The sequence below is a fragment of the Salmo trutta genome, unplaced genomic scaffold, assembly GCF_901001165.1.
Source record: "Salmo trutta unplaced genomic scaffold, fSalTru1.1, whole genome shotgun sequence".
Lineage (NCBI taxonomy): Eukaryota > Metazoa > Chordata > Actinopteri > Salmoniformes > Salmonidae > Salmo > Salmo trutta.
Window position 1 is genome coordinate 1,182,762 of NW_021823488.1, and position 23,272 is coordinate 1,206,033.

Genomic DNA, 23,272 nt, shown 5'->3' on the forward strand with positions numbered 1-23,272 from the left:
CCCTCTCATCTCTCCCTCCATCCCCCTCCCTCTCCCTCCATCCCCCTCTCTCTCCCTCCATCCCCCTCTCTCTCTCTCCCTCCATCCCCCTCCCTCTCCCTCCATCCCCCTCTCTCTCCCTCCATCCCCCTCTCTCTCTCCCTCCATCCCCCTCTCTCTCCATCCATCCCCCTCTCTCTCCCTCCATCCCCCTTTCTGTCTCCCTCCATCCCCCTCTCTCCCCCTCCATCCCCCCTCTCTCTCTCCCTCCATCCCCCTCTCTCTCCCTCCATCCCTCTCTCTCTCCCTCCATCCCCCTCTCTGTCTCCCTCCATCCCCCTCTCTCCCCCTCCATCCCCCTCTCTCTCCCTCCATCCCCCTCTCTCTCCTCCCCTCCATCCCCCTCTCTCTAACACCATCCCCCTCTCTCTCCCTCCATCCCCCTCTCTCTCCCTCCATCCCTCTCTCTCCCTCCATACCCCTCTCTCTAACACCATCCCCCTCTCTCTCCCTCCATCCCCCTCTCTCTCCCTCCATCCCTCTCTCTCTCCCTCCATCCCCTCTCTCTCCCTCCATCCCCCTCTCTCCCCCTCTATCCCCCCTCTCTCCCTCCATCCCTCTCTCTCCCCCTCCATCCCCCTCTCTGTCTCCCTCCATCCCCCTCTCTCCCCCCTCCATCCCCCTCTCTCTCCCCCTCCATCCCCCTCTCTCCCTCCATCCCCCTCTCTCTCCCTCCATCCCCCTCTCTCTCCCTCCATCCCTCTCTCTCTCCCTCCATCCCCCTCTCTCTCCCTCCATCCCTCTCTCTCTCCCTCCATCCCCTCTCTCTCCCTCCATCCCCCTCTCTCCCCCTCCATCCCCCTCTCTCCCTCCATCCCTCTCTCTCCCCCTCCATCCCCCTCTCTGTCTCCCTCCATCCCCCTCTCTCCCCCTCCATCCCCTCTCTCTCCCTCCATCCCCCTCTCTCCCCCCTCCAGCCCCCTCTCTCTCCCTCCATCCCCCTCTCTCTCCCTCCATCCCCCTCTCTCTCCCTCCATCCCCCTCTCTCTCCCTCCATCCCCCTCTCTCTCCCTCCATCCCTCTCTCTCTCCCTCCATCCCCCTCTCTTACACCCAGGTTCTGTTATCTCAGGTCATAAATTCCTGGAGGAGACTCTCTCCCTCGTGCAGTATAGAGAGAGGGTTTCACACTCTGATGGATGAGACAATGCAAGCCATTCATTAGTGGGGCGATTTCCTTCAACCTGCTGACCAGGCCCCTGTGTCTGTCCACCATAGCAGGAGCCCTGACGGTGACCACAAAGTTGACTTTTTCGAATGACAGGCCAAGCTATGTAAACAATTGTTCCAGCTTTGTGAATAGGATGTCCCCGGTGGTGTGTCCTTCCAGGGGAACGTCTCCCGGTGGTGTGTCCTTCCAGGGGAATGTCCCCGGTGGTGTGTCCTTCCAGGGGAACGTCCCCGGTGGCGTGTCCTTCCAGGGGAACGTCCCCGGTGGCGTGTCCTTCCAGGGGAACGTCCCCGGTGGCGTGTCCTTCCAGGGGAACGTCCCCGGAGGTGTGTCCTTCCAGGGGAACATCCCCGGCAGTGTGTCCTTCCAGGGCAACGTCCCCGGCGGTGTGTCCTTCCAGGGGAACGTCCCCGGCGGTGTGTCCTTCCAGTTGAATCAGTGCCAGTAGCTCTTCTTCAAAGTCATTCCCATGAAATTAACAGACATATACACACAACTGTGCTACATCAGTGTTGCCAGTACTCTCATCAATAGCCAGGGGAAAATGCTCAGCCTGACTGAGCCCCTCCAGAACAATCCTATGCACATCATCCGCCAGAGCACAGACACGGCGTCCGGCTGATGTCACAGACAGGGGTACCTGTTTGACAGACGCAATTATGCTATCCATAGACTTGTCTGCAGCCAATTCCTCCAAAACTGTCACCATGCAGTTTTTAAATAGCTCTGCGTCTGTGAAGGGCAAGTTGTGTTTGGTAGAGCAGTTGGTAGCTCAGTTGGTAGAGCATGGTGTTTGCAACACCAGGGTTGTGGGTTCGATTCCCACGGTGGGCCAGCACAGAAAAAAAAATGTATGAAATTGTATGAAATGTATGCATTCACTACTGTAAGTCGCTCTGCTAAATGACTAAAATGTAAACCCAGGATGCTTTTAGGAAGCACTTGTGACCTTCTGTTGTTGGGTCAGGCCATGAAGGAGGATTCTACTGCCGTGTTTGTAGGTTGTAGTTAATGCTTCAGTGTTTCTGAGGAGGATTCTATTGCCGTGTTTGTAGGTTGTAGTTAATGCTTCAGTGTTTCTGAGGAGGATTCTACTGCCGTGTTTGTAGCTTGTAGTTAATGCTTCAGTGTTTCTGAGGAGGATTCTACTGCCGTGTTTGTAGGTTGTAGTTAATGCTTCAGTGTTTCTGAGGAGGATTCTACTGCCGTGTTTGTAGCTTGTAGTTAATGCTTCAGTGTTTCTGAGGAGGATTCTACTGCCGTGGTTGTAGTTAATGCTTCAGTGTTTCTGCTTCAGGCCTCTGTCTGGGGCGGGAAGGCCACTTTGAAAGTACCATGTTTAGATTCATAATGCCATCTGAGATTGAATTCTTTGCAAACAATGACATTTTCATTGCAAACAAGACACTCTGGCTTGGCATTGAAGAAAGATGGTCAGATGAATGGATATCTCTCTGTCTGTTCTTCCCTGAAACTTTGATTTTCATTATCCACCTTTCTTTTGCTACTTTTTGAGAGCGACATGTTCTCTTGCTATCAAGCTCATTGTTCTGAATGAATGTTGATGTTAATAAAGTCGTGTAGACTACAGTAGGCTACGTAGACCTGTTTTTCCCCACCAATCAACGCACAGAGAAATAAACTAAAAGTTATAATTGAATAGAGATATTGGTGATTTTATGAACTTAATCAGATCTAAATTATTTTATTGTCACTCAATGTACTATGTACTAATCAAATGTGTTAAACATGTTGTTAAATTTGTAGTGTAGGCCTATTAATTATGCTAATATTATATGCTAATTATGTTCTGGCCCGCCGACTTAAACTCAGAAAAAAATTCTCCCGATGTCACGTCCTGACCATAGAAAGCTGTTATTTTCTATGGTAGAGTAGGTCAGGGCGTGACAGGGGGGTTTCTAGTTTAGTTTTTCTATGTTGTTTTCTAGTTTTGTATTTCTATGTTGGGTTTTGTTTGGGATGATCTCCAATTAGAGGCAGCTGGTCATCGTTGCCTCTAATTGGAGATCATACTTAAGTAGGTGTTTTTCCCACCTGGGTTTGTGGGAGATTGTTTTTGAGTAGTGTATGTTTCACCTCTGCATCACGGTTTGTTGTTTTTTTGTTCTTTAGATTATGTGTATGTATTGCATAGTTTCACAGTTCAATAAAATATGTGGAACGATAATCACGCTGCACTTTGGTCCGCTCCTCTCTATGACAACCGTGACACCCGAAGCCAAATCTCGTTGACAAACCCTGTTTTATAGTATGTCATGGCCTTTTCTGGCCAACTGCTGTTATGTTTATGATATACTATGGTGTTGTGTCACTAGACTTTGACCAGATATTATTGCATCCAAAGATCAACTGTACCTAGAACATAGATACAGAGCCACTTGTTATCAGGAAGCTGCTCTCTCAGAACAACGGAAAATATCTCAATGACTTGACATGTTCTGGTTGTGAATTCAGGCTACAAGGTAAGAATCTTCCCAGTGATTATTGTAAAGTGTGTAGAGAAATGAAATGTATGGTGTTATTTTAGTATAGTGACTGACAGTAAAACACTCAGATCTAACAGTCCATTTCACCTGGGACAGTTATGTGACAGTTCAATCATACAAAATGGCACTAACTGGGCGTAGGCAAGTCACATTCAAAAACATATTGTTCATATATTCGTATATTGTGGTTATTTTACAATTTGTATATTTTTATGTATAAGTTGTAAATCGTCTTTCAGAATATCAGAACATGTGTTGTTTTCTAAACTACAATGATCTCCTGCTTCCTGTGTAATTTGGTTTGAAACCACTGAACATACTTTTCTTAACATTGTTATTATGAACTGAATTCAGTAACAGCATAATAATATCACACCTGTTAAACAAAGCAACACACTAGAATGAGAGGAATTATTAAAAGAGAAAGTTAGACATTATTATTATTATTATTATTATTATTAGTTCCACTACATGGAGAAAAGGTGAAAAATATCAGTCACGACTACATGTTCATGTGATGCATTAAATCACCTGACTGTTTGTGTAACCGATGTGAAATGGCTAGCTAGTTAGCGGTGGTGCGCGCTAATAGCATTTCAATCGGGTGACGTCACTCACTCTGAGACCTTGAAGTAGTTGTTCCCCTTGCTCTGCAAGGGCCGGGGATTTTGTGGCGCAATGGGTAACGATGCTTCGTGGAGTGTCAGTTGTTGATGTGTGCAGAGGGTCCCTGGTTCGAGCCCAGGTTGGGGCGAAGAGAGGGATGGAACCTACACTGTTACATTTGGATATGTATCTGTTAGTAAATGTTTTATTTCTCAAAGAGATAATGAATAAAATAGAACAATTGACAGTCAAGAACTAGTTGTCACTGTGTTAACCACAACCAACATGCTGGATTCTGTTTACAGGGGTCAATGCTCTAAAATGAGTCTCTCTGGGGAGAGGAAGGAAGGTGGCCCTGCCTCTAAAATGAGTCTCTCTGGGGAGAGGGAGGAAGGGGGCCCTGCCTCTAAAATGAGTCTCTCTGGGGAGAGAGAGGAAGGGGGCCCTGCCTCTAAAATGCATCTCTCTGGGGAACATGACCACAAAGCTAAGAGGTGAGATGACAATGTTGTTTAAGGACTTTGTTTCTAAAACATTATTTCCACCATTTTTTCACATTTGTTATTTTTCATTGGAAATGATTGCTTACGGGTACCTTCATGTGTCTGTAAAATATTGTTGTCTTAAGATTTTAATTCATAGATTTTTGTGTATTAATTTTTGTTTTGCAAAACGCTACATAGCTGGAATGAAATGTTTGTATCCTGTATATTTGACTGTGATATGTGGTTGTCTCACCAACACACACACACACACACACACACACACACACACACACACACACACACACACACACACACACACACACATCTTTACCAGTATACACACACATGTCTATAGAATTTTAGCATGACACAATCATTTAGCCTACTGTTAAATATGTTGGCAGGAATAACTTTATTGTTCTTACTAATTCTGATTGTTGTTCTATCTTAATATACGGAACCACTAAAGTTCTACATAGAACCCTTTATAGGAGGTTAGGAAGTGTCTGAGTATACAGTATATATAGAATATATATAGAACCCTTTATAGGAGGTTAGCCTGTCTGGGTATACAGTATATATAGAATATATATAGAACCCTTTATAGGAGGTTAGGAAGTGTCTGAGTATACAGTATATATAGAATATATATAGAATCCTTTATAGGAGGTTAGGAAGTGTCTGAGTATACAGTATATATAGAATATATATAGAAGCCTTTATAGGAGGTTAGGAAGTGTCTGAGTATACAGTACATATAGAATATATATAGAATCCTTTAAAGGAGGTTAGGAAGTGTCTGAGTATACAGTATATATAGAATATATATAGAACCCTTTATAGGAGGTTAGGAAGTGTCTGAGTATACAGTATATATAATATATATATAGAACCCTTTATAGGAGGTTAGGAAGTGTCTGAGTATACAGTATATATATAATATATATAGAACCCTTTATAGGAGGTTAGCCTGTCTGAGTATACAGTATATATAGAATATATATATAGAACCCTTAATAGGAGGTTAGGAAGTGTCTGAGTATACAGTATATAGAATATATATATAGAACCCTTTATAGGAGGTTAGGAAGTGTCTGGGTATACAGTATATATAATATATATAGAACCATTTATAGGAGGTTAGGAAGTGTCTGGGTATACAGTATATATAGAATATATATAGAATCCTTTATAGGAGGTTAGGAAGTGTCTGAGTATACAGTATATATATAATATATATAGAACCCTTTATAGGAGGTTAGGAAGTGTCTGAGTATACAGTATATATAATATATATATAGAATCCTTTATAGGAGGTTAGGAAGTGTCTGAGTATACAGTATATATAGAATATATATAGAACACTTTATAGGAGGTTAGGAAGTGTCTGAGTATACAGTATATATAGAATATATATAGAATCCTTTATAGGAGGTTAGGAAGTGTCTGAGTATACAGTATATATAGAATATATATAGAACCCTTTATAGGAGGTTAGGAAGTGTCTGAGTATACAGTATATATAGAATATATATATAATCCTTTATAGGAGGTTAGGAAGTGTCTGAGTATACAGTATATATAGAATATATATAGAACCCTTTATAGGAGGTTAGGAAGTGTCTGAGTATACAGTATATATAGAATATATATAGAACCCTTTATAGGAGGTTAGCCTGTCTGAGTATACAGTATTTATATAATATATATAGAACCCTTTATAGGAGGTTAGCCTGTCTGAGTATACAGTATATATAGAATATATATAGAACCCTTTATAGGAGGTTAGGAAGTGTCTGAGTATACAGTATATATATATATATAGAACCCTTTATAGGAGGTTAGGAAGTGTCTGAGTATACAGTATATATAGAATATATATAGAATCCTTTATAGGAGGTTAGGAAGTGTCTGAGTATACAGTATATATAATATATATATAGAACCCTTTATAGGAGGTTAGCCTGTCTGAGTATACAGTATATATAGAATATATATAGAACCCTTTATAGGAGGTTAGGAAGTGTCTGAGTATACAGTATATATAATATATATATAGAATCCTTTATAGGAGGTTAGCCTGTCTGAGTATACAGTATATATAGAATATATATAGAACCCTTTATAGGAGGTTAGGAAGTGTCTGAGTATACAGTATATATAATATATATATAGAACCCTTTATAGGAGGTTAGGAAGTGTCTGAGTATACAGTATATATATAGAATATATATAGAATCCTTTATAGGAGGTTAGGAAGTGTCTGAGTATACAGTATATATAGAATATATATAGAACCCTTTATAGGAGGTTAGCCTGTCTGAGTATACAGTATATATAGAATATATATAGAACCCTTTATAGGAGGTTAGGAAGTGTCTGAGTATACAGTATATATAATATATATATAGAATCCTTTATAGGAGGTTAGGAAGTGTCTGAGTATACAGTATATATAGAATATATATAGAATCCTTTATAGGAGGTTAGCCTGTCTGAGTATACAGTATATATAGAATATATATAGAATCCTTTATAGGAGGTTAGCCTGTCTGAGTATACAGTATATATAGAATATATATAGAATCCTTTATAGCAGGTTAGGAAGTGTCTGGGTATACAGTATATATATATATATATAGAACCCTTTATAGGAGGTTAGGAAGTGTCTGAGTATACAGTATATATAATATATATATAGAATCCTTTATAGGAGGTTAGGAAGTGTCTGAGTATACAGTATATATAGAATATATATATAATCCTTTATAGGAGGTTAGGAAGTGTCTGAGTATACAGTATATATAGAATATATATAGAACCCTTTATAGGAGGTTAGGAAGTGTCTGAGTATACAGTATATATAGAATATATATATAATCCTTTATAGGAGGTTAGGAAGTGTCTGAGTATACAGTATATATAGAATATATATAGAACCCTTTATAGGAGGTTAGGAAGTGTCTGAGTATACAGTATATATAATATATATAAAATCCTTTATAGGAGGTTAGGAAGTGTCTGGGTATACAGTATATATAATATATATAGAATCCTTTATAGCAGGTTAGGAAGTGTCTGGGTATACAGTATATATAATATATATAGAACCCTTTATAGGAGGTTAGGAAGTGTCTGGGTATACAGTATATATAGAATATATATAGAATCCTTTATAGGAGGTTAGGAAGTGTCTGAGTATACAGTATATATAATATATATAGAACCCTTTATAGGAGGTTAGGAAGTGTCTGAGTATACAGTATATATAGAATATATATAGAACCCTTTATAGGAGGTTAGGAAGTGTCTGAGTATACAGTATATATAATATATATATAGAATCCTTTATAGGAGGTTAGCCTGTCTGAGTATACAGTATATATAGAATATATATAGAACCCTTTATAGGAGGTTAGGAAGTGTCTGAGTATACAGTATATATATAATATATATAGAACCCTTTATAGGAGGTTAGGAAGTGTCTGAGTATACAGTATATATAATATATATATAGAACCCTTTATAGGAGGTTAGGAAGTGTCTGGGTATACAGTATATATAGAATATATATAGAACCCTTTATAGGAGGTTAGCCTGTCTGAGTATACAGTATATATAGAATATATATAGAACCCTTTATAGGAGGTTAGGAAGTGTCTGAGTATACAGTATATATAATATATATATAGAATCCTTTATAGGAGGTTAGGAAGTGTCTGAGTATACAGTATATATAGAATATATATAGAATCCTTTATAGGAGGTTAGCCTGTCTGAGTATACAGTATATATAGAATATATATAGAATCCTTTATAGGAGGTTAGCCTGTCTGAGTATACAGTATATATAGAATATATATAGAATCCTTTATAGCAGGTTAGGAAGTGTCTGGGTATACAGTATATATATATATATATAGAACCCTTTATAGGAGGTTAGGAAGTGTCTGAGTATACAGTATATATAATATATATATAGAATCCTTTATAGGAGGTTAGGAAGTGTCTGAGTATACAGTATATATAGAATATATATATAATCCTTTATAGGAGGTTAGGAAGTGTCTGAGTATACAGTATATATAGAATATATATAGAACCCTTTATAGGAGGTTAGGAAGTGTCTGAGTATACAGTATATATAGAATATATATATAATCCTTTATAGGAGGTTAGGAAGTGTCTGAGTATACAGTATATATAGAATATATATAGAACCCTTTATAGGAGGTTAGGAAGTGTCTGAGTATACAGTATATATAATATATATAAAATCCTTTATAGGAGGTTAGGAAGTGTCTGGGTATACAGTATATATAATATATATAGAATCCTTTATAGCAGGTTAGGAAGTGTCTGGGTATACAGTATATATAATATATATAGAACCCTTTATAGGAGGTTAGGAAGTGTCTGGGTATACAGTATATATAATATATATATATAGAACCCTTTATAGGAGGTTAGCCTGTCTGAGTATACAGTATATATATATATATATATATATATAGAACCCTTTATAGGAGGTTAGGAAGTGTCTGAGTATACAGTATATATAATATATATATAGAATCCTTTATAGGAGGTTAGGAAGTGTCTGAGTATACAGTATATATAGAATATATATAGAATCCTTTATAGGAGGTTAGGAAGTGTCTGAGTATACAGTATATATAGAACCCTTTATAGGAGGTTAGGAAGTGTCTGGGTATACAGTATATATAATATATATATATAGAATCCTTTATAGGAGGTTAGGAAGTGTCTGGGTATACAATATATATAATATATATATATAGAATCCTTTATAAGGCTCTTTGATCAGAACTCTAGAGGTTCTTCTTAGCTGAAATGATCTTCATTATATCCAAACACACTGGTGGTCAGGGAGGCATCTCTTTATTTGAACGATGGCCCACGTCAACTCTGGCGGACTTTTTTACAATACAATGAATTACAATACAATACAATACAATACATTACATTACAATACAATACATTACAATACAACTTTGTCCATTAGTTACAGCAAACAACAAACATGTCTCTTCTGCTTCGCTCTTAACCCCCCCCCCCCATATAACCATAAGAGTAAATTGTCTTTATTCTCAGCACTTCTACAACCAATTTTCTACTCTGAGACGCTTTGTGGATATGGGCCCAGATCTCAAAATATAGTTATAAAAAAACTTTGAATGTTTGTTTAACATAATAATAAATGAATATTATGAATATTACTAATGTAACCCACCATAAAGACTGGGTTTAGTTGTTTTGTGCCACTGTTCTGGAACTTCCCGTACAGAACTGTCCGTGTCCACCTACGGTGGAGGTGATCTTGGGGAATAACTACAGAGTTCACTACAGTGTTGAGATGCCGAAGTTTATTATTCAATTTGCTTTTTGCTTAATGGTCAGGGACAGTATGACTGTAGCCAGATCCTTTTCACTCTCTATCCTTGTTTCATTTTGTGGTTCATCGGATTCGTCATCATCCTCGAGACGAAGTACAGAACAACCTGCTACCTATCCAAGCTAGTCGGTACAGCTAGGAAAGCTAGCTAGCTAGCTACTCTACCAGCAGCATCCTAGTTATCCTAGCTAGTCGGTACAGCTAGGAAAGCTAGCTAGCTACTCTACCAGCAGCATCCTAGTTATCCTAGCTAGTCGGTACAGCTAGGAAAGCTAGCTAGCTAGCTACTCTACCAGCAGCATCCTAGTTATCCTAGCTAGTCGGTACAGCTAGGAAAGCTAGCTAGCTACTCTACCAGCAGCATCCTAGTTATCCTAGCTAGTCGGTACAGCTAGGTAAGCTAGCTAGCTACTCTACCAGCAGCATCCTAGTTATCCTAGCTAGTCGGTACAGCTAGGTAAGCTAGCTAGCTACTCTACCAGCAGCATCCTAGTTAACCTAGCTAGTCGGTACAGCTAGGTAAGCTAGTTAGCTACTCTACCAGCAGCATCCTAGTTAACCTAGCTAGTCGGTACAGCTAGGTAAGCTAGCTAGCTACTCTACCAGCAGCATCCTAGTTATCCTAGCTAGTCGGTACAGCTAGGTAAGCTAGCTAGCTACTCTGCCAGCAAAATCCTAGTTATCCTAGCAAGTCGGTACAGCTAGGTAAGCTAGCTAGCTACTATATCCGGCAGCATCCTAGTTATCCTAGCTAGTCGGTACAGCTAGGTAAGCTAGCTAGCTACTCTACCAGCAGCATCCTAGTTATCCTAGCTAGTCGGTACAGCTAGGTAAGCTAGCTAGCTACTTTACCAGCAGCATCCTGATTATTTTCCTGTGGGGGGGAGTGGTGGTGTATCCAGGGAGAACTAAACTAATCTGTTGAACTATCTGTCGTGGTCTTATGCTTCCATCTATTGGAATTATTTAGCAACTACAGTACTACTGAATAATGTGTAATTCCTTACTAAAGTAGTATTTACTCAGAATTCCAAATATAACATTTTCTAGTTCATTTTACCACTTACAACCATAAAATAACAATTTATAGCATAACAAACAATGAAACTGACATAAACCAAAAACACCATACATTTAGTAGATGAGAGATGTAATGTTTGTCTCTGCTGTGTTGAAGTCCAATCAAGCAGGAGAGACCAGCCTCCCCTGTATCCAGCTGTGTGTCCATGAAGAGTGACCTGTCTATGAATCCTCCTATAGAGTTTAGAGAGGGAGACGTTTCTACTGAACAAAGGTAAGAAGAACTAATGGGTCAGTGAGTTAAACAACACTGTCTCCAGTCATTTCTCCTCTCCCATGTTCACATTACTTTTGGTTGTTTTCATAATCCATAGGCTAATCCTTTAGTCCATTTTAATAGTCCTAAAACAATATTAAACAAACACAACATTCCCTCCTGTGTGTCTGAACTCCCTGGATGAGAAGATGTGATCTCTACTTTTATTTAACTAGGCAAGTCAGCTAAGAACACATTCTTATTTTCAATGACAGCCTAGGAACAGTGGGTTAACGACAGATTTGTACCTTGTCAGCTCGGGGATTTGAACTTGCAACCTTTCAGTTACTAGCTCAACACTCTAACCACTAGGCTACCCTTCCACCCCTATCTATCCTGATTGCCTAGTCACTTTTACCCCTACCTACATGTGGATATTCCCTCAATTACCTCAACTACCTGGTACCCCTGCACATTGACTCAGTACTGGTACTCCTTATAGTCTCATTATTACCTCAACTACCTGGTACCCCTGCACATTGACTCAGTACTGGTACTCCTTATAGTCTCATTATTACCTCAACTACCTGGTACCCCTGCACATTGACTCAGTACTGGTACTCCTTATAGTCTCATTATTACCTCAACTACCTGGTACCCCTGCACATTGACTCAGTACTGGTACTCCTTATAGTCTCATTATTACCTCAACTACCTGGTACCCCTGCACATTGACTCAGTACTGGTACTCCTTATAGTCTCATTATTACCTCAACTACCTGGTACCCCTGCACATTGACTCAGTACTGGTACTCCTTATAGTCTCATTATTACCTCAACTACCTGGTCCCCCTGCACATTGACTCAGTACTGGTGCTCCTTATAGTCTCATTATTACCTCAACTACCTGGTACCCCTGCACATTGACTCAGTACTGGTACTCCTTATAGTCTCATTATTACCTCAACTACCTGGTACCCCTGGACATTGACTCAGTACAGGTACTCCTTATAGTCTCATTATTACCTCAACTACCTGGTACCCCTGCACATTGACTCAGTTCTGGTACTCCTTATAGTCTCATTATTACCTCAACTACCTGGTACCCCTGCACATTGACTCAGTACTGGTTCTCCTTATAGCCTCATTATTACCTCAACTACCTGGTACTCCTGCACATTGACTCAGTACTGGTACTCCTTATAGTCTCACTATTGTTATTTTGTGTTACTATTTCCTTTTTGTCATTTACAAGGTACAAGGGCAATGTAGCACGTCTGGTGAACTGGGCAGAGTTCCATATCCGCAGGCAGACCAGCAGAAACTGGATTAGCAGCACTAAAAGGTATCACGTCTGGTGGAGCATGTATCAATACTGATAGGAAGGAAAGAAAGGGAACACTGTTCTCAGATCAGTTTCTCCATTCAAATCCTTCCTTAACATTGTAATTATTGAACAATACTGACCACGGAACAGCATCTATTATCACCTATGGCTGTAAATATTGAGGAGGCTTATTCTAATGCTTACCCAATAAAAACGCACTAAAGCACAGATTTGGAACATCATTGTGTTCATGTTAGGATACATCATGAAATATATTCAGACAAATTACAGACAGTAGCCTACAATTAGTAAAATAGAAATCAATATACTGAACAATATGATTGTAATAAACCTATAGCCTACTGTTTATATTTTAATGCAGTCATCAGTTTTCATTTGAAGCAAATTTGTATACGTCCCTTGTTTGAATCAATTGCAAAGACATTTGCAACTTTGTATTTGTAGTCAACTTTGTTCTGCAGTCGGCAGTCACAGAGAGACTGATAAACCATATGATTGTATGTTTATCAAAGCAACTAACAACACACTCAGCTGTTCTAGTGATCTGAGGCAGGAGGTAGATTACTCAGCTGTTCTAGTGGTCTGAGGCAGGAGGTAGATTACTCAGCTGTTCTAGTGGTCTGAGGCAGGAGGTAGATTACTCAGCTGTTCTAGTGGTCTGAGGGAGGAGGTAGATTACTCAGCTGTTCTAGTGGTCTGAGACAGGAGGTAGATTACTCAGCTGTTCTAGTGGTCTGAGGCAGGAGGTAGATTACTCAGCTGTTCTAGTGGTCTGAGGCAGGAGGTAGATTAATCAGCTGTTCTAGTGGTCTGAGGAAGGAGGTAGATTACTCAGCTGTTCTAGTGGTCTGAGACAGGAGGTAGATTACTCAGCTGTTCTAGTGGTCTGAGACAGGAGGAGGTAGATTACTCAGCTGTTCTAGTGGTCTGAGGCAGGAGGTAGATTACTCAGCTGTTCTAGTGGTCTGAGACAGGAGGTAGATTACTCAGCTGTTCTAGTGGTCTGAGACAGGAGGTAGATTACTCAGCTGTTCTAGTGGTCTGAGGGAGGAGGTAGATTACTCAGCTGTTCTAGTTGTCTGAGGGAGGAGGTAGATTACTCAGCTGTTCTAGTGGTCTGAGGTAGGAGGTAGATTACTCAGCTGTTCTAGTGGTCTGAGGGAGGAGGTAGATTACTCAGCTGTTCTAGTGGTCTGAGACAGGAGGTAGATTACTCAGCTGTTCTAGTGGTCTGAGACAGGAGGTAGATTACTCAGCTGTTCTAGTGGTCTGTGGGAGGAGGTAGATTACTCAGCTGTTCTAGTGGTCTGAGACAGGTGGTAGATTACTCAGCTGTTCTAGTGGTCTGAGGCAGGAGGTAGATTACTCAGCTGTTCTAGTGGTCTGAGACAGGAGGTAGATTACTCAGCTGTTCTAGTGATCTGAGACAGGAGGTAGATTACTCAGCTGTTCTAGTGGTCTGAGACAGGAGGTAGATTACTCAGCTGTTCTAGTGATCTGAGAAAGGAGGTAGATTACTCAGCTGTTCTAGTGGTCTGAGACAGGAGGTAGATTACTCAGCTGTTCTAGTGGTCTGAGACAGGAGGTAGATTACTCAGCTGTTCTAGTGGTCTGAGGGAGGAGGTAGATTACTCAGCTGTTCTAGTGGTCTGAGGGAGGAGGTAGATTACTCAGCTGTTCTAGTGGTCTGAGGGAGGAGGTAGATTACTCAGCTGTTCTAGTGGTCTGAGGGAGGAGGTAGATTACTCAGCTGTTCTAGTGGTCTGAGGCAGGAGGTAGATTACTCAGCTGTTCTAGTGGTCTGAGACAGGAGGTAGATTACTCAGCTGTTCTAGTGGTCTGAGACAGGAGGTAGATTACTCAGCTGTTCTAGTGGTCTGAGGGAGGAGGTAGATTAATCAGCTGTTCTAGTGGTCTGAGACAGGAGGTAGATTACTCAGCTTTTCTAGTGGTCTGAGACAGGAGGTAGATCACTCAGCTGTTCTAGTGGTCTGAGGGAGGAGGTAGATCACTCAGCTGTTCTAGTGGTCTGAGGCAGGAGGTAGATTACTCAGCTGTTCTAGTGGTCTGAGGCAGGAGGTAGATTACTCAGCTGTTCTAGTGGTCTGAGACAGGAGGTAGATTACTCAGCTTTTCTAGTGGTCTGAGACAGGAGGTAGATTACTCAGCTGTTCTAGTGGTCTGAGACAGGAGGTAGATTACTCAGCTGTTCTAGTGGTCTGAGACAGGAGGTAGATTACTCAGCTGTTCTAGTGGTCTGAGGGAGGAGGTAGATTACTCAGCTGTTCTAGTGGTCTGAGGGAGGAGGTAGATTACTCAGCTGTTCTAGTGGTCTGAGGGAGGAGGTAGATTACTCAGCTGTTCTAGTGGTCTGAGACAGGAGGTAGATTACTCAGCTGTTCTAGTGGTCTGAGACAGGAGGTAGATTACTCAGCTGTTCTAGTGGTCTGAGACAGGAGGTAGATTACTCAGCTGTTCTAGTGGTCTGAGACAGGAGGTAGATTAATCAGCTGTTCTAGTGGTCTGAGGGAGGAGGTAGATTACTCAGCTGTTCTAGTGGTCTGAGGCAGGAGGTAGATTACTCAGCTGTTCTAGTGGTCTGAGGCAGGAGGTAGATTACTCAGCTGTTCTAGTGGTCTGAGACAGGATGTAGATTACTCAGCTGTTCTAGTGGTCTGAGACAGGAGGTAGATTACTCAGCTGTTCTAGTGGTCTGAGACAGGAGGAGGTAGATTACTCAGCTGTTCTAGTGGTCTGAGACAGGAGGTAGATTACTCAGCTGTTCTAGTGGTCTGAGACAGGAGGTAGATTACTCAGCTGTTCTAGTGGTCTGAGGGAGGAGGTAGATTACTCAGCTGTTCTAGTGGTCTGAGGCAGGAGGTAGATTACTCAGCTGTTCTAGTGGTCTGAGGCAGGAGGTAGATTACTCAGCTGTTCTAGTGGTCTGATGCAGGAGGTAGATTACTCAGCTGTTCTAGTGGTCTGAGACAGGAGGTAGATTACTCAGCTGTTCTAGTGGTCTGAGACAGGAGGTAGATTACTCAGCTGTTCTAGTGGTTTGAGACAGGAGGTAGATTACTCAGCTGTTCTAGTGGTCTGAGACAGGAGGTAGATTACTCAGCTGTTCTAGTGGTCTGAGGGAGGAGGTAGATTACTCAGCTGTTCTAGTGGTCTGAGGGAGGAGGTAGATTACTCAGCTGTTCTAGTGGTCTGAGACAGGAGGTAGATTACTCAGCTGTTCTAGTGGTCTGAGACAGGAGGTAGATTACTCAGCTGTTCTAGTGGTCTGAGGCAGGAGGTAGATTACTCAGCTGTTCTAGTGGTCTGAGGCAGGAGGTAGATTACTCAGCTGTTCTAGTGGTCTGAGGCAGGAGGTAGATTACTCAGCTGTTCTAGTGGTCTGAGACAGGAGGTAGATTACTCAGCTGTTCTAGTGATCTGAGAAAGGAGGTAGATTACTCAGCTGTTCTAGTGGTCTGAGACAGGAGGTAGATTACTCAGCTGTTCTAGTGGTCTGAGACAGGAGGTAGATTACTCAGCTGTTCTAGTGGTCTGAGGGAGGAGGTAGATTACTCAGCTGTTCTAGTGGTCTGAGGGAGGAGGTAGATTACTCACCTGTTCTAGTGGTCTGAGGGAGGAGGTAGATTACTCAGCTGTTCTAGTGGTCTGAGGGAGGAGGTAGATTACTCAGCTGTTCTAGTGGTCTGAGGGAGGAGGTAGATTACTCAGCTGTTCTAGTGGTCTGAGGCAGGAGGTAGATTACTCAGCTGTTCTAGTGGTCTGAGACAGGAGGTAGATTACTCAGCTGTTCTAGTGGTCTGAGACAGGAGGTAGATTACTCAGCTGTTCTAGTGGTCTGAGGGAGGAGGTAGATTAATCAGCTGTTCTAGTGGTCTGAGACAGGAGGTAGATTACTCAGCTTTTCTAGTGGTCTGAGACAGGAGGTAGATCACTCAGCTGTTCTAGTGGTCTGAGGGAGGAGGTAGATCACTCAGCTGTTCTAGTGGTCTGAGGCAGGAGGTAGATTACTCAGCTGTTCTAGTGGTCTGAGGCAGGAGGTAGATTACTCAGCTGTTCTAGTGGTCTGAGACAGGAGGTAGATTACTCAGCTTTTCTAGTGGTCTGAGACAGGAGGTAGATTACTCAGCTGTTCTAGTGGTCTGAGACAGGAGGTAGATTACTCAGCTGTTCTAGTGGTCTGAGACAGGAGGTAGATTACTCAGCTGTTCTAGTGGTCTGAGGGAGGAGGTAGATTACTCAGCTGTTCTAGTGGTCTGAGGCAGGAGGTAGATTACTCAGCTGTTCTAGTGGTCTGAGGCAGGAGGTAGATTACTCAGCTGTTCTAGTGGTCTGAGACAGGATGTAGATTACTCAGCTGTTCTAGTGGTCTGAGACAGGAGGTAGATTACTCAGCTGTTCTAGTGGTCTGAGGGAGGAGGTTGATTACTCAGCTGTTCTAGTGGTCTGAGACAGGAGGTAGATTACTCAGCTGTTCTAGTGGTCTGAGACAGGAGGTAGATTACTCAGCTGTTCTAGTGGTCTGAGACAGGAGGTAGATTACTCAGCTGTTCTAGGGGTCTGAGGCAAGAAGTAGATTACTCAGCTGTTCTAGTGGTCTGAGACAGGAGGTAGATTACTCAGCTGTTCTAGTGGTCTGAGGGAGGAGGTAGATTACTCAGCTGTTCTAGTGGTCTGAGACAGGAGGTAGATTACTCAGCTGTTCTAGTGGTCTGAGACAGGAGGTAGATTACTCAGCTGTTCTAGTGGTCTGAGGGAGGAGGTAGATTACTCAGCTGTTCTAGTGGTCTGAGGGAGGAGGTAGATTACTCAGCTGTTCTAGTGGTCTGAGGGAGGAGGTAGATTACTCAGCTGTTCTAGTGGTCTGAGACAGGAGGTAGATTACTCAGCTGTTCTAGTGGTCTGAGACAGGAGGTAGATTACTCAGCTGTTCTAGTGGTCTGAGACAGGAGGTAGATTACTCAGCTGTTCTAGTGGTCTGAGACAGGAGGTAGATTAATCAGCTGTTCTAGTGGTCTGAGGGAGGAGGTAGATTACTCAGCTGTTCTAGTGGTCTGAGGCAGGAGGTAGATTACTCAGCTGTTCTAGTGGTCTGAGGCAGGAGGTAGATTACTCAGCTGTTCTAGTGGTCTGAGACAGGATGTAGATTACTCAGCTGTTCTAGTGGTCTGAGACAGGAGGTAGATTACTCAGCTGTTCTAGTGGTCTGAGACAGGAGGAGGTAGATTACTCAGCTGTTCTAGTGGTCTGAGACAGGAGGTAGATTACTCAGCTGTTCTAGTGGTCTGAGACAGGAGGTAGATTACTCAGCTGTTCTAGTGGTCTGAGACAGGAGGTAGATTACTCAGCTGTTCTAGTGGTCTGAGACAGGAGGTAGATTACTCAGCTGTTCTAGTGGTCTGAGGCAGGAGGTAGATTACTCAGCTGTTCTAGTGGTCTGATGCAGGAGGTAGATTACTCAGCTGTTCTAGTGGTCTGAGACAGGAGGTAGATTACTCAGCTGTTCTAGTGGTCTGAGACAGGAGGTAGATTACTCAGCTGTTCTAGTGGTTTGAGACAGGAGGTAGATTACTCAGCTGTTCTAGTGGTCTGAGACAGGAGGTAGATTACTCAGCTGTTCTAGTGGTCTGAGGGAGGAGGTAGATTACTCAGCTGTTCTAGTGGTCTGAGGGAGGAGGTAGATTACTCAGCTGTTCTAGTGGTCTGAGACAGGAGGTAGATTACTCAGCTGTTCTAGTGGTCTGAGACAGGAGGTAGATTACTCAGCTGTTCTAGTGGTCTGAGGCAGGAGGTAGATTACTCAGCTGTTCTAGTGGTCTGAGGCAGGAGGTAGATTACTCAGCTGTTCTAGTGGTCTGAGGCAGGAGGTAGATTACTCAGCTGTTCTAGTGGTCTGAGGGAGGAGGTAGATTACTCAGCTGTTCTAGTGGTCTGAGACAGGAGGTAGATTACTCAGCTGTTCTAGTGGTCTGAGGCAGGAGGTAGATTACTCAGCTGTTGTAGTGGTCTGAGACAGGAGGTAGATTACTCAGCTGTTCTAGTGGTCTGAGACAGGAGGTAGATTACTCAGCTGTTCTAGTGGTCTGAGACAGGAAGAGGTAGATTACTCAGCTGTTCTAGTGGTCTGAGACAGGAGGTAGATTACTCAGCTGTTCTAGTGGTCTGAGACAGGAGGTAGATTACTCAGCTGTTCTAGTGGTCTGAGACAGGAGGTAGATTACTCAGCTGTTCTAGTGGTCTGAGGCAGGAGGTAGATTACTCAGCTGTTCTAGTGGTCTGAGACAGGAGGTAGATTACTCAGCTGTTCTAGTGGTCTGAGACAGGAGGTAGATTACTCAGCTGTTTTAGTGGTCTGAGACAGGAGGAGGTAGATTACTCAGCTGTTCTAGTGGTCTGAGACAGGAGGTAGATTACTCAGCTGTTCTAGTGGTCTGAGGGAGGAGGTAGATTACTCAGCTGTTCTAGTGGTCTGAGACAGGAGGTAGATTACTCAGCTGTTCTAGTGGTCTGAGGGAGGAGGTAGATTACTCAGCTGTTCTAGTGGTCTGAGACAGGAGGTAGATTACTCAGCTGTTTTAGTGGTCTGAGACAGGAGGAGGTAGATTACTCAGCTGTTCTAGTGGTCTGAGACAGGAGGTAGATTACTCAGCTGTTCTAGTGGTCTGAGGAAGGAGGGAGATTACTCAGCTGTTCTAGTGGTCTGAGACAGGAGGTAGATTACTCAGCTGTTCTAGTGGTCTGAGGGAGGAGGTAGATTACTCAGCTGTTCTAGTGGTCTGAGGCAGGAGGTAGATTACTCAGCTGTTCTAGTGGTCTGAGACAGGAGGTAGATTACTCAGCTGTTCTAGTGGTCTGAGGCAAGAGGTAGATTACTCAGCTGTTCTAGTGGTCTGAGACAGGAGGTAGATTACTCAGCTGTTCTAGTGGTCTGAGGGAGGAGGTAGATTACTCAGCTGTTCTAGTGGTCTGAGACAGGAGGTAGATTACTCAGCTGTTCTAGTGGTCTGAGACAGGAGGTAGATTACTCAGCTGTTCTAGTGGTCTGAGACAGGAGGTAGATTACTCAGCTGTTCTAGTGGTCTGAGACAGGAGGTAGATTACTCAGCTGTTCTAGTGGTCTGAGACAGGAGGTAGATTACACAGCTGTTCTAGTGGTCTGAGGCAGGAGGTAGATTACTCAGCTGTTCTAGTGGTCTGAGACAGGAGGTAGATTACTCAGCTGTTCTAGTGGTCTGAGACAGGAGGTAGATTACTCAGCTGTTCTAGTGGTCTGATGCAGGTGTTAGATTACGAGCATTTTCCAAGTGCAACGTTATTGATGGTTTTGGGAAACAGCTCTTTTACGAATTCCAAAGGGTGACTGTTAATACCACCTCACAACCCTAAGCTGAACATCCCCCACAACCAGAGCCTGAGCGTCTGGGGGGAACCATTAACCTGCCTCTCCAACTCTCCCTGACCTGAGTGTTTTAACTCCTGAGAGTCTAGGGGGGAACCATAAACCTGCCCCTCCATCTCTCCCTGACCTGAGTGTTTTAACTCCTGAGAGTCTAGGGGGGAACCATAAACCTGCCTCTCCATCTCTCCCTGACCTGAGTGTGTTAACTCCTGAGAGTCTAGGGGGGAACCATAAACCTGCCTCTCCATCTCTCCCTGACCTGAGTGTGTTAACTCCTGAGAGTCTAGGGGGGAACCATAAACCTGCCTCTCCATCTCTCCCTGACCTGAGTGTTTTAACTCCTGAGAGTCTAGGGGGGAACCATAAACCTGCCTCTCCATCTCTCCCTGACCTGAGTGTGTTAACTCCTGAGAGTCTAGGGGGGAACCATAAACCTGCCTCTCCAACTCTCCCTGACCTGAGTGTTTTAACTCCTGAGAGTCTAGGGGGGAACCATAAACCTGCCTCTCCAACTCTCCCTGACCTGAGTGTGTTAACTCTGAGAGTTACCATGCCATGATTAGATAGTGAAACAACACACCAATCTCTTTCATAATTTTTTTAAACAATAAAGGCAAATTTACGAGCATTTCTGTAAAGTGATATATAGCATTTTGGAACTCTTCTTATGTTTCCCATCTGAGATCAGAGTAGATGAGAGATGTAATGTTTGTCTCTGTTGTGTTGAAGACCAATCAAGCAGGAGAGACCAGCCTCCCCTGTACCCAGCTGTGTGTCCATGAAGAGTGACCGGTCTATGGGTCGTCCTATAGAGTTTAGAAAGAGAGACTTTTCTGCTGAACAAAGGTAAGAAGAACTCATGGGTCATGTTCAGTGAGTTAAACAACACTGTGTGTGTGTGTGTGTGTGTGTGTGTGTGTGTGTGTGTGTGTGTGTGTGTGTGTGTACTCCCTGGATGAGGAGATGTAATCTCATGTTTTGTCCACAGAAACCAACAGGAGAGGTTAGAGATTCTCAGTGGTCAGTCTTCCCAGAGTCATCAAACAGACCTGGACTCTATATTCAGTGTATGTGGTCCTGTTTTGAACATTTGTTTTTGTTTTTGTTTTCCTCAAGTAAAGTTGATCTGTCAATTATTCATTCATGTGTTAATGATAAAGCATTTCTTCTCTTGCTTAACTTATTTACATGATTTATTTTAGTTGCTTCAAGAGAAAATGATGACATTTGTGAAGAACGAGCTGAAGATGTTCAAGAGGATTCTTAGTCCAGAACTCCCAGAAGGCTTTGAGAGTCAGAAGCAGGATGAGGAAGTGGTGGATGCTGAAGATGAGAAGCAGGAGAGCAGTGCCAGAGAGGGGGCTCTGAAGATCACACTGCACGTCCTGAGGAAAATGAACCAGAAGGAGCTCGCTGACACACTGGAGAAATGTAAGATCTGTCTGCCTCATGTTGAATGCTGTTTTATAACATTTAAAAGCTGTAGCTAAAGTACAGCTAAAGTAGCTGTGTAACTCAATGATATTGTAGCAGCCTTATCACAACACCTAGTGACCTCAACAAGTTGCAGCAGGGATGTGTTGTGGTGATTAATTTAGAGAGAGAGAGAGACAACATTAATAATACCATCAACAACACCAATAATAATATAATCAGTCACACCAGTCTGTAATGCATTATGAAAACATTTACACGTTTATACTGTCAGTTAAGAGAATAATTGTTATAATGTAAAACTTTATAACAGTCCTACAATACTGTAGGCATTAAAACAGACGTAATATTAATATCTTCTGTGTTATTTCTAGATTCAGATGATCCTGCTGTGATTTGCCAACGTGAACTCAAATCTAATCTAAAGAAGAAGTTTCAATGTGTATTTGAGGGTATCGCTAAACAAGGAAACCCAACACTTCTCAATCAGATCTACACAGAGCTCTACATCACAGAGGGAGGAACAGGAGAGGTCAATAATGAACATGAGCTGAGACAGATTGAGACAACAACCAGGAAACAAGCAAGACCAGAGACTGCAATCAAATGTAACGACATCTTCAAACCCTTAACTGGACAAGACAAACGTATCAGAACTGTGCTGACAAAGGGAGTCGCTGGCATTGGAAAAACAGTCTCTGTGCAGAAGTTCATTCTGGACTGGGCTGAAGGAAAAGCAAATCAGGATGTCCAATTTGTATTTTCATTCCCTTTCCGGGAGCTGAATTTGATGAAAGGGGACAAACACACTTTGATTGAACTTCTCAATCACTTCTCAGTGGAAACCAAACAATCAAGAATCTCCAACTACAACAAGTACAAAGTTCTGTTCATCTTTGATGGTCTGGATGAGTGCCGACTGCCCCTAGACTTCCAGAAGAACAAGATCTGTTGTGACGTCACAAAGTCAACCTCAGTAGATATTCTGCTGACAAATCTCATCAAGGGAAATCTGCTTCCCTCTGCTCTCCTCTGGATAACTACCCGACCTGCAGCAGCCAATAGGATCCCTTCAGGGTGTGTTGACCAGGTGACAGAAGTACGAGGGTTCAATGACCCACAGAAGGAGGAGTACTTCAGGAAGAGATTCAGTGATGAGGACCTGGCCAGCAGAATCATCTCACACATAAAGACATCAAGGAGCCTCCACATCATGTGCCACATTCCAGTCTTCTGTTGGATTTCTGCAACAGTCCTTGAACACCTGCTGAAAGATAAGAGAGAAGAGATGCCCACGACTCTGACTGAGATGTACACACACCTTGTGGTGTTTCATACCAAACAGAAGAATGAAAAGTATCTTGGGAAAGAAGAGACAGGTCCACACTGGAATAAAGAGAGCATTCTGTCACTGGGAAAACTGGCTTTTCAACAGCTTGTGAAGGGCAATCTGATTTTCTATGAAGAAGACCTGAAAGAGGCTGGCATTGATGTCAATGAAGCCTCAGTGTACTCAGGATTGTGCACACAGCTCTTTAAAGAGGAATGTGTTCTGTACCAGGACAAGGTGTACT

The 23,272-nt window shown here is 42.5% G+C and overlaps 1 long non-coding RNA gene across 1 annotated transcript; it reads left to right on the plus strand.

Moving 5' to 3' along the window:
* The first annotated feature begins 12,741 nt into the window (after positions 1-12,741).
* LOC115191153 (uncharacterized) lies at positions 12,742-21,110 on the plus strand. Its single transcript, XR_003877548.1, has 2 exons — positions 12,742-12,844; positions 20,994-21,110. It is a non-coding gene; the product is annotated as an uncharacterized LOC115191153 (long non-coding RNA).
* The last annotated feature ends 2,162 nt before the right edge of the window (positions 21,111-23,272 follow it).